Source organism: Apodemus sylvaticus, chromosome 14 (assembly GCF_947179515.1).
Source record: "Apodemus sylvaticus chromosome 14, mApoSyl1.1, whole genome shotgun sequence".
Taxonomy (NCBI): domain Eukaryota; kingdom Metazoa; phylum Chordata; class Mammalia; order Rodentia; family Muridae; genus Apodemus; species Apodemus sylvaticus.
In genome coordinates, this window is record NC_067485.1 from 43992390 (window position 1) to 44003706 (window position 11317).

General features: G+C 39.9%; 1 pseudogene; it reads right to left on the minus strand.

Annotated features, from left to right (window-relative positions):
* LOC127664444 (vomeronasal type-1 receptor 4-like) overlaps positions 1–6390 on the minus strand; it is a 28742-nt pseudogene extending 22352 nt beyond the window's left edge.
* Positions 6391–11317: the final 4927 nt, after the last annotated feature.

Below are 11317 nucleotides of genomic sequence, written 5' to 3' on the forward strand. Positions count from 1 at the left end.
TGTCCAGTCGAATAGCTGGTTACTAGCATCTGCCTCTGTATTTGTAAGTCTCTGTCAGGGCCCCTCTGGAGACAACCATTGCATGCTCCTTTTGGTATACACTTCTTGTTGTCCTTAGTAGTTTCAGGGTTTGTTGACAGGACACAGACACTTTGACTGAACTTGTTCCTTCTGATTTATCCACAGACAGTTCCATAGACCGTGGACAGCAAGCAAACAGCCAACTCTCCTAAGACTGGACTGATGTCTCCATACTAGAGAGCACGATGATCCAATTTCCTGCTTCACCATTGTCTCTTTCTATTTTTTCCTTTTTACTTAAACCAAAATGGGGTTTACCATTTTGTCTAAGATATGCCCCACAATTACTTGGCAACATCCAGGTATGTCTGACTTACTATAAAATGGGCTGTTTGCCCCCTCCTCTCTCTCTCTCTTGCTCTTGTTCTTACCTTCTTGCTCCCATTCCCTCCCCATTTCCCTCCATCTTCTCTCTCCAAGTGCTCATGGCTGGCCTCTCCTCTCCTCTCCTCTCCTCTCCTCTCCTCTCCTCTCCTCTCCTCTCCTCTCCTCTCCTCTCCTCTCCTCTCCTCTCCTCTCCTCTCCTCTCCTCTCCTCCCCTCCCCTCCCCTCTTCTCCCCTCTCACTCTTGCTCTCGTATGTGATCTCTCTCTCTCTCTCTCTCTCTCTCTCTCTCTCTCTCTCTCTACCTTTACTGCCATCTTGACTCCCCTCCCCATTCCTGAAGAAACACTCTTCTATACTAGACCTTCGTGCTTTGTGGTGTGATGGATCCCTCAGGGGGGTAGGGAATGCCTCATCATGGGCCCACCGAGGCACCCCCTTCCCCACACTTCATCATACCTCCATAGAATATATCCCCTCTCTCTTTATATTTTTATAAACCCATCAGATACCATGTGCTTGAACAGCAATCTTGAGGATGGAGCCCTAAAGCCTGGAAGCAAGGCAGGGATGCAGGTACAAGGTGACCTAGTAAATTCCGCATTTTCTGTGTATATGCTAATGAATGAACTGATGTAGGAACCACGTACTGTGGTACACTGTTATTGAGCTATTTACAGAGCACCTGGCCCAGGACTGTCACTCCTGATTGGAGCTGGGTTTCTAAACCAAAATGGCAATCACTGCAAGGTAACATTTCCCCTGTGTTTTCTTATTTATTTTGTGACCAGACATCAATGTTTTAAATGTGTTTGGGGTTGTCATACAGGGCTTATTCTTACCTGTTTTTTAATGATTGGTACACAGCAATGCCAAGCACTTACTAAGCTGTAGTGAATTGGCTTCTCTTCCTGCTCATCTCCACTTTGTATGAAACCTTCAGATAAAGTATGATTCCTGGAATTGTTCTTAATCACTTGATCATTGGTTTAGAATAGCCCTTTGCACACAGTAAGTGCTTTGAAATAAGTAGAGGTCATGAAAATACAGTAGAAGAAACAAAAGGACATAGGAGGAACAACAATATGAGCCAGCCAGTACTCCCAGAGCTCCCTGGGACAAAGACATCAACCAGATAGTACGCATGGTGTTATCCATGGCTCCAGAAGCATAGGCAGCAGAGGATGGCCTTGTTGGACATCAAAGGGAAGAGAGGTCCCTGGTCCTGGAAAGGTGTGATACAGCAGTATAGGGGAATATCAAGACAGGGAAGTGGTGGGGGGTTGATTGGGGAACAGGGGGAGGGGAGAGGGCTTATGGGACTTTCGGGGGAGGGAACCAGGAAAGGGGACATCATTTGAAATGCCAATAAAGAGTATATGTTTAAAAAAAAGAGAAGAAATAAGATGATGTTCCATAATAACTACAAGTCCAAAACATAAAATCATTCTCCAGTTGAGGTCATTTCAAATCATCTTTATCCCCACGACTAGGACACACAACTAGGACACACAACTATGAGAAACACAAGCAAGTATCTTTCATACTTGTAGAGATCCAGATTTTAAAGAAAAATTAAACCACCATATTACGTCTTGTTCAAAGTTATCCTTAAATATTAACCTTGATATTTTTAAATATTATAGCTCCTCAAAGAAGTATAATACTTGCCCAAATGGTTTTGCTTCCCTAGGAAATTTATGTCTCCAACTCTGAATTGATTTTTGGCAATAAGTAACACATAATTAATTTAGGTAGTATAGTGGGTAGCATTTCTCCTTGCCTTGAATTGAAGGTGTGATTAATTTTTGTTCCCTATATTCTTATATATGGGATCATATTAATGGCATCCCATCCCCAACACACACACACACACATACACACACACACACACACACACACACACACACACACTCGCAATACTAAGTGATTTTACTGACTATTGACTAAGAACTTTTTCCCAACCAAACTCAACTTTCAACTTAGACATTGCTTCTTTACTCCCAAGAAGGCTACCTACCATTCATTACTTAGGTTAGCCAAACAGTTATTTTATCAGCAAGTAATGTTTTGTACTATAAACAACAAGAACCCAAAATCTATCCCATGGTTTGTTTGACTTTTCACATTTTCTGTCTTCCCATTCTGTTTAGAGTTACAAAGAGGACTAAAGTATAAATCATTCATTTGGCTTCCTTTTTACACACAAATCACAAATAGTTTTACATGAGGATATAAGTCTACTCTCTTCCACTTTAGCATTCTCGACTGCTCACCAAATTTATCTGTGAATCACTTTCAGCTTCTTGCGAGCAATGTAACACTGGTATTTGTCATGTGACAAGGGTACATGTGATATTCCTGATCTGATTCCAGCCATGATCCTTAATAGCTCAGTGAGGCCCACAGGTCACACATGCGTCTCCTATAATTCCTCTGAAACTTCAGTACTGTGCTGTTTGTTAGTCTGCTTATATCAGCCCCAGGTGCCGAGAGATGCTTTAGTGTATCAGTTACTTTGAATACATCCTGTCATGGAATGCTTTAAAAACAGCTCACGCATAACTCACTGAGTGCTATGGTTGTACTATCCTCTTGAAGAATATAGATCCACCACAAAACACAATACTCACCCGGCTCATACATCCTCTTCAGTCTTTCCTAAATGCTCTATTAACATCTTTAGATGCTGAATCCCAAGCCCAAGTGGGTCCCTGAGAATGTTACCATAAAACATGGAGATGGAGAGGGATGATTCCAGAGAAACTGGAAATTAGTTGTGAAACTTAGTGGCATTTTAGGGTGTTGTTTTTCTTTCTCAAGATTTTGTCTTATTTTATCCAATCTTCTGTAACATTCAGTGAGAAGTATAAACTAGCAACTCTATGCACCCCTCTGAATCTAGACTATCCTTCTTCATGATCTATCAAAAAGTATACATTTCCTATCTACCATTTTTTTTAACTTCTAAATTTAAAGTTTATTTTGTATGTCCCTGCATGTGTTCATGTGTGTGTGCATCTCAGCATGTATGTGGAGGTCAGAGGACAGCATGTGGGAGTCAGTTTTCTTCTTCAGTGACAGATCAGGCTGTCTGGGTGTCAGCAGGTGCTTTTACTCACTGAGTCAACTCTCCAGGCTCCTGTCTATTCTTAATGTTGAACAACCTCTCCATCACTCAGATTAAACACATCTTTCTCCTCTCCTCCATGTTCTTACATCATTTCCTTTTGAGTGATATTACACAGACTGACTTAGGTGTTGATTTGTCTGGTCCTTTGTGTCAGACACTTAGAAAAGAGCTTTAACAAAAGAGCTATGAGACTAAACATGAGCAGGGGAGATTACCTATAGACAAGTCACATTTACACAAAAAAGACAAGGAGGTGGAGGGATGGTAAAAGACCTGCTCCTCTGGCAGAAAACTCTACTTTATTACCCCACACCCACATCATAGGACTCAGGGCAGCTTGTAGGTCTAGTTTCTAGGGTCTAAAACTATCTTCAGACCTGTATGGGCACCTGTACAAATGTGGCATAAAATCACACAGACGCATGCACATAAATAGAAAGAAATATATCAGAAAAAAACAAGCTATATAAAAACCTATAGAATAATATGATACACATCACTTCCTTACAAGTTTTGTATATATATTTCACAGGCATGCAAAAATAAATGCCTAACCATATTGAAAGTACATCCAAGAGGAACCCTCAATGTTTATAAGGGTTCTAGTCTGATATGATAAATAACTTTTAAAACATAAGGCATAACCCTACAACTAACTATATTACAATATCATGTTCAATAGTTATGTCAATATTTTCATAATTTGTCCATCAGATAATGAGAACCATTTCAATAACAATGAATGGATCCAATACAAGAAATTAAACAATGAATTCTTCATTGAACTGAGTGTAGAGCAAGATCCTTTGGCTGCTCTTTGGTGATAGAGAGCTGCACTGTACCATGCAGAGCATTCAGACATTAACAAAGGGCATCTGCAAACAAGCCTTGCTCTGCTTCACACACACTTACTGATTCATTTTGAAAAAGACAAATGCACATTTTAAACTCCACTTAGCAACTTCAGACAGATACAAAATGAAGCTTTACTGCGTGCTTGTTTTCTAGTTTATCCCATATCTGCAGTCTGTATTTCTACGGATAACCTCCAAATACATAACACCGATGACATGTTTCAGGGCATTTAAGTTCTATGACTGGTGAATTGAGAACCTTTTGACTGAATGTACAGTACATGTCATTCTTGTAAAACATTATCCATGGATGGATAGTTACAAATACTTATATATATATTTTGAAGTAGCCTAAAACAGTCCCATGGTGTTAACATTCAGCAAGCATAATGTAAGGTAAAGGATAAGAAAAAATTAGAGTAGCATGATTATATCAGTATGAATTTTGATAAAATTCATTACTTCATCTGCATACTTTCCATCATGCTGGTAGCAAAGCACATTTTATAAAATCCAGTTAAAATGATTTTTTCAATGCTAGACAGATGGTTCAGGTGCTAAGAGCCATGGCTGGACTTACAAGGGACCTAGTTTCAATTCATAGCAAATACGTATTGCTTCAGAGCCATCTTTCAAATCCAGTTCATTACAGGATATTTGATGGTATCTTCAAGCCTCTATAGACCTCAGGCATGTGCATGCTACACAGTCATAAATGTAAGCAAACTATTCATACAGTAGATTAATACAAAAATCAAAATGTTAAAAAATAATATTCCATAAAAAGAGTAGCCAATGGAGAATGAACTTTGTAAATCACTGTAATTTGCTGAGATTACACTTAGTGTAAGGCTTCAGTCACCAAGATTATTGTTTGAGAAAAAGACATGCCTAAACTGCTAAGTGAGATTTTGTCTTACGCACAATATTGCAGAACTGAGAGCTTTTACTCACTTGTTGAACATATAAATGAGAGAGACATTTTCTCAATTTCTCCATCTGAGAATGCCAACATTCAACCAGAAGCCCATCCCTGTGAATCAACAAAAGGGGGCTAAAAGTTGCATAACCAAGGGTTAGAAGTTCTCGAGTATTTACCATCAAGGTATTGTCCCTCGAAGACAGACTTAAAAACAGAGAAAAGGCACAGTCTGTCCAGTAGAAGAAAACAAAACAGAGCATCAGAAGGAGGACACTCTGGGCAGCTCTCAGCTCAGGGGGAGTTCTGTAGAGAAGCTTGGAGTTCTGAAGGTAGAGGACATGCTGGTGGTGCTTGTGGAGAAGAAATATCCTGTAGCCACTGGCCCCTCCCGTGGCACCCTGAAACACTGCATCTCTCAGGACCATGAGAGGAAGAAAAATCAATTTTTTTTTCTGATTTGGTAACATAAAATAACAATTGTCACCAGTTTTATGCTGTGATACATTCAGTCTTGTATTTGTAGTGGACTGTATTAGGTTCACACATATTAAACCATTGATTATCCAAAAGAATGTGAAGAGTGGAAGGATGTGCCATGTAGACTTTGGCCTGAACCTCCTCCATCGAGATCCTCTGGGGCTGATGATGATGGCCTGGACCACAGTGAGGAGACTGCTGGTGCAGATGGAGAGGCCCCTTGCCACCCTCTCCATGTAAACAATGATCTTACAGCCTATGTCACCTAGGAAGTTTCTCAAACCAAATGCTACAATAGTCTTTGGCAATCCTTTTGTTAGAAGAATTAGAATATTTGTACAAACCAAGTGGATGAGAATAAGGTGTACAGGTTTCTTCTCATGGCCTCTCCACCAACTGAACACATAATTAGGAGAAACTGACAAGTTTCCCAGAATGCCAAGCACAGTGATAAAGAGAAAAATTAGTTTCTTAATAAACTTCAAAACCATTTCTTTCTTGTGTATAGGATGGAAATATATTTTAATGAAAGCAGTATTAATGATATGCATGGATCTGAACAACATATTTTGCATTATAGCATTTTCTGGTGTTCAAGAGGCAGTGATGCATGCATGCTGAAGAGGAATCAGAAATTCCGGCCCCTCCTCCTGTGGACTCTATGTAGGTGTTTGGTAACTGGTTGAAATGTAAACTTTTAAAAAGAGATTTTAATTTTATAGCTGTACACTAGCAAAACAGGCTTGTTCAAGTGTGTGTGTGTGTGTGTGTGTGTGTGTGTGTTTGTCTATCTGTCTGCATTTATGCGTTACCCTTGTCTCCTTATAGTTGAGTTGAACGCCAAGTTTCCCTAAACAAAATTTCTTCCTCTTGTTCTCATTTTATTCCTTCATATTTCCTCAGCCAATTTCCAAATCTGAGGCTCATTCTGAACGTGTCTGCCTGCCCCATATCATACACATACACGAACCTTGCTGCCCAACACCTGTAATTTCTCTCAGAGTTAATAACTTTACCTTCCACATCTTTCCTTTGATCAATACTCCTTTCTTAAGTAGGAGTAAGAAGTATAATTACATGCATCTTAAGTAGTACAATTTCTAGAATTGCATTTGGTTTGAAAGCTTTATAACTTCAATTTTTACATGTTAAGATTATTAAACATTTTTATATTGACCATTCTGTGATTTCACTCCATACAATGGTTTGCTATATAATGTTTAAGATCAAAAAATAATAATGTCAAGTAAATTATTGAATAATCCATCCAGATATGGCCCAGAAGTTAAAGCTGAATCATCATAAGTTATCCTGAAAAATTCTTGTAACCACCATGTTACAAGCAGGGCGAACGTCTAGCTGAGCTCTGGAGTGCTTCTGGGATCGTGAAGAGTAGAGAGCTGTGATTCCAGTGGATCACACCTTAGTGATGCCTTTAGTGCATGTATGACCCACATGAATGAGTCACTCAGGGCATCGAAAGGGTGTGGAGCAGCTCTGGATCAAGGATGATGATACAGATGGAAGAAGGGGATTGCTAAGGTGATACACACTGCAATGAGAAGAGTGAATGAGTATATGAGTTATGAGTCCTCAATATGGCTGCATGCAGCACAGTGGGCTGGGGTATACAGATGTGAGCAGGGACCCTCCCATCTAAGAGGTCCTGGTGGCATTTGCCTCTGTGGGGCCTTGTGAGCAGCAGTTATGTCAGCTTGCTTTACAGCCTGCTTCTCCTCCTGTTTCTTTTCCAACCTGTTTGTCAGGCAGGCTGCTTTGTTCTACATCAGCCCAAGCTGACTCCAGAACTTAGACCTCTGAAGTTATTCTTCATATTCAGGAGATCCATTATCATTATATCTTATCATAAATCTTACCATTAGAAATTTATGGTAAGATTTGGGGAACTTTTCTAGAATAAGAGGAGTCCAAATGCTTTAGTATCTCCATAGAATTGTGTGTTCTGAGTACAGGGAATACCTCTATTCCCTGCTCTCTTTCTGTTAAACTTGCAGGAGTACTTAGAAGTTTATGTCTAGGTGAGCTCACAATTGTTATTTGTGAACCTGGGTTTTCTTCCCCCAGGTTTGTTTCCAGGTGGCTTCATGACTCTAAAAATCAGTTATTGCCTTTCATCTGCTTCCTTACTGCATAATGGAAATCCTATTCTAAATATCTAAATACAATGAATAATGCTCCAGACATTAGTGTCAAGCACATTAGCATTCATTAACAAATTTAAAATAAAAACTGAATGTTCAATGATTGGAATTTGCAAAAATCCCTGCAATCAACTCACCCTAATGGGAAATACTAATTTTTTGTTTATCTAATGCTTCCTTTCCTAGGCATCCCTTCTTATATAGTCATCTCTTCCCCTTTTCTAACTTTAAATCATATATGGGACTAGCTGATTCCTTCTACTGAATTGGCCTCTCAGCAGAGGGACAGGGATGATTCATCTCCCACATTATCTTCAGCAATGCTAGAAAATTTTCAGAGACAGGATAGACTTGTGTTTTGATAGATGGATGATACCATGTCTGCGTCTAGTCCCCAAATCTTGAAAAGGTTACATCCATCTATCCTGGTTCACTAAAAAGAAGCAAAAAAAACAAAAACAATTTATTTCTATTTGCTGCTTAGGAGTGGGATAAAATTAAGATGAGGTATTTCAGGATGTACCACTTCACAGCCTGGATCCTTAAAGCAGGACTTCTGAATATGGTAATGGTAACTGCTACTCTAGTGGCTTATATGTCTACATACCCAACAGGTATACAGTAACTGAAGTTGACATAAATATGCATAATATTATATGATAGAATCCTGAGAATATTGGGATGGTTACAGAAAGAAAAGTTTTAAATTAGGAATTCAATGTTACTATAAAGAAAACACATGTCAATATATAAAGTGTAGAAATACAGGAAAAGCAAAAAATGCAAATTTTATAAACACTAATGGCACTGTTGAAATCAAAAGGCTGGCAAGCATGGAGGCTGAAATTTAAGAATTTTTTTTTATTTTTTATTGTTATTTTTGAGACAGAGTCTCCCTGTATAAACCAGGCAAGCATTGAATAAATTATCTTGGCTCAGTCTCTCTACTGCTGATGTTATAGGAGTATATCATTATGCTTGTCTCAAATTTTTGATGTCAAAAATAAATCTATATCTTACTGATTTCTTTAAAACAGGTAAGGAGGTAACCTTAGACAAATGTCCACCCAGAGCTGTGCCCTACTCCAGCCTGAGGGTGGATAGCAAGGTCTCAGCATTTCTGTCCTATCTCCATATCTCTATGAACTCACTCCTTTGCACTTTCTGTAGCCAAGGACCAGCCTTGTCAGGATGAGAGGGGAAGTGGAGGACTTAAGCCTCCCAGAGCATCTCAACTCCTCTCTGGCTTAGGCAGAGTGAGAGAGAGAGAGAGAGAGAGAGAGAGAGAGAGAGAGAGAGAGAGCTCAATTTTAGTAAATCTCTCTATGGCGTGGCTGAGGGTATCTAAGGTCTTACCTCCATGTCTTCACCTGGACTTCTGTGGTGCACACAGGCTCTGGAGCACTTTTAGGAAGGTGACATTTGCCAGGTCATATTTGTACTGTCTGGATCTGTGGGGTTCTTGACTCTTGTCAGGTACTGCAGACTTCAAGTTTCATGTCACAGTATCAGGAGAAAGGAAGGCCACTTCAGGGCCCCAGTCCCCGAAGTGCAGCTTCCATCTCTCCCACAGTTACGACATTTGTTTTGCTCAGAAGTTATTTCCAGCTTAATTAGGGTTTAATTATTTTAATAGGAAGGATGTGGAGTGAGGAAATGAACAACTAACCAAGTTCTGTGTCCTGAGCTTCCCACAGCTCCAGAGCCTCCTGTGTGCTCACTCAGGCCCTGTGCTTGATGCTTCAGTCTCTGTGAGCTCATATGCTCCTTGCTTAGTTGATTCCCAGGGCCCTATTGTCTGGATGTCCTCCATCCTGTTACAATTTCTTACAATTTCTGCCTCCTCTTCCACATGATCCCCTGTGCTCTGAGGTGTAGGATTTGATGGCGAATTCCCAGATAGACTTCCTTTTTACCTAATACCTGACTGTGGGTCTTTATATCTGTTCCTATCTGCTACTAGAGGATGCTTTTCTGGTGAAGACTGGATAACACACTGATCTATGAGTATAGAAGAATATCATAAGGAGACATTTTATTGATATTTTATAAGACCAATAATGTTTTTTACCCTAGGTTTGTGCACTCTCTAGTCTCTGGTTTTTGGTCATGCAACCCATTTTGAGGTCCGGTTTCTTCTCATAGAGTATGACTTTAAGTAAAATCAGACATTAGTTGGCTAGTCCCATAGCTTCTGTGTTATCAGTGTCCTGGCATATTTTTTTCAGGCAGATTTAAGGTCAAAGGTTTTGTGGTTGAGTGAGCATCCATGTTTCTGTGTCTGAAGCTTGCTAGAGTACCTTCTTCCCACATCAGTTTTGAGGAAAGAGTGAAGGCTCCAAGTGGACACCATCTTAGCGTCTCCATTTTCAATGAATTGTATGGGTGTTGTCATTGCTAATGGAACACTCATATCAGTTTTCAGAGGTCTACCCTATTTCTTAGCAAATGCTTGCTTTGGGGTGAATTTTGTGGGATACCCCTGGCACACAACTCAACTAAGTGCAGTCTAGTCTGACCACTGGAGACTTCACTTGGCTACAAGAGATGGCCAGTTCATAGTTAGCATTCCCCATTACTAGGAGTCTTCATTAGGATTACCTTCCTAGATCCCAGAAAGTTACCACTGCTCTGGATTTCCAAATACCACCCAATACTACCCAATTTCATCTTTCTCTCACATACTCTCTTCTTCCACCTCATCTCTCCCTCAACCTCCTCCTTCTATTCCTGTCTCCTCAAGCTACCAGTCCATTTATAATCTATCCTTTTTAAAGATTTATTTATTATTTAAGGAGTGCTCTGCTGGCCTGTATGCCTGCACCAGAAAAAGGAGAGTAGATTTTATTATAGACGGTTGTAAGCCACCACCAGGTTTTTGGGAATTGAACTTAGGTCATGTGGGAGAACATCTAGTGCTCTTAACCTCTGAGCCATTTCTCCTGTAAAATCTCCTAAATTTGCCCAACCCAAGGAGATCCATATTTCTTTCCTAGACCATGCCATTTTCCTAGACTTGCTACATCTACAGGGTATAGCTAGTTGTAGATCAAAGGTTAATATCAATTTATAAGGAATACATATCATGTTTATTTTTCTGGGTCTGTGTTACCCAGACAGTTTTATTTGCAATCATTCATTCCAAGGATTATTTGTCTGGATCTAGGCCTCTGGCTTCTGCTAGACTATAAACACTAGCATGGGGATTCCTCTCAGGAATACTGCTATTGCCCTGTGTAATGGATATCCTAAAGTTTTGGATCTGCATGGCCAACGCCATAATATGCTCCTGTGGTTCATAGATAATGTAGATATTGTTGTCGACATACTCAAAGCCCTGGATCTTAACCTGGATTGTTCACCT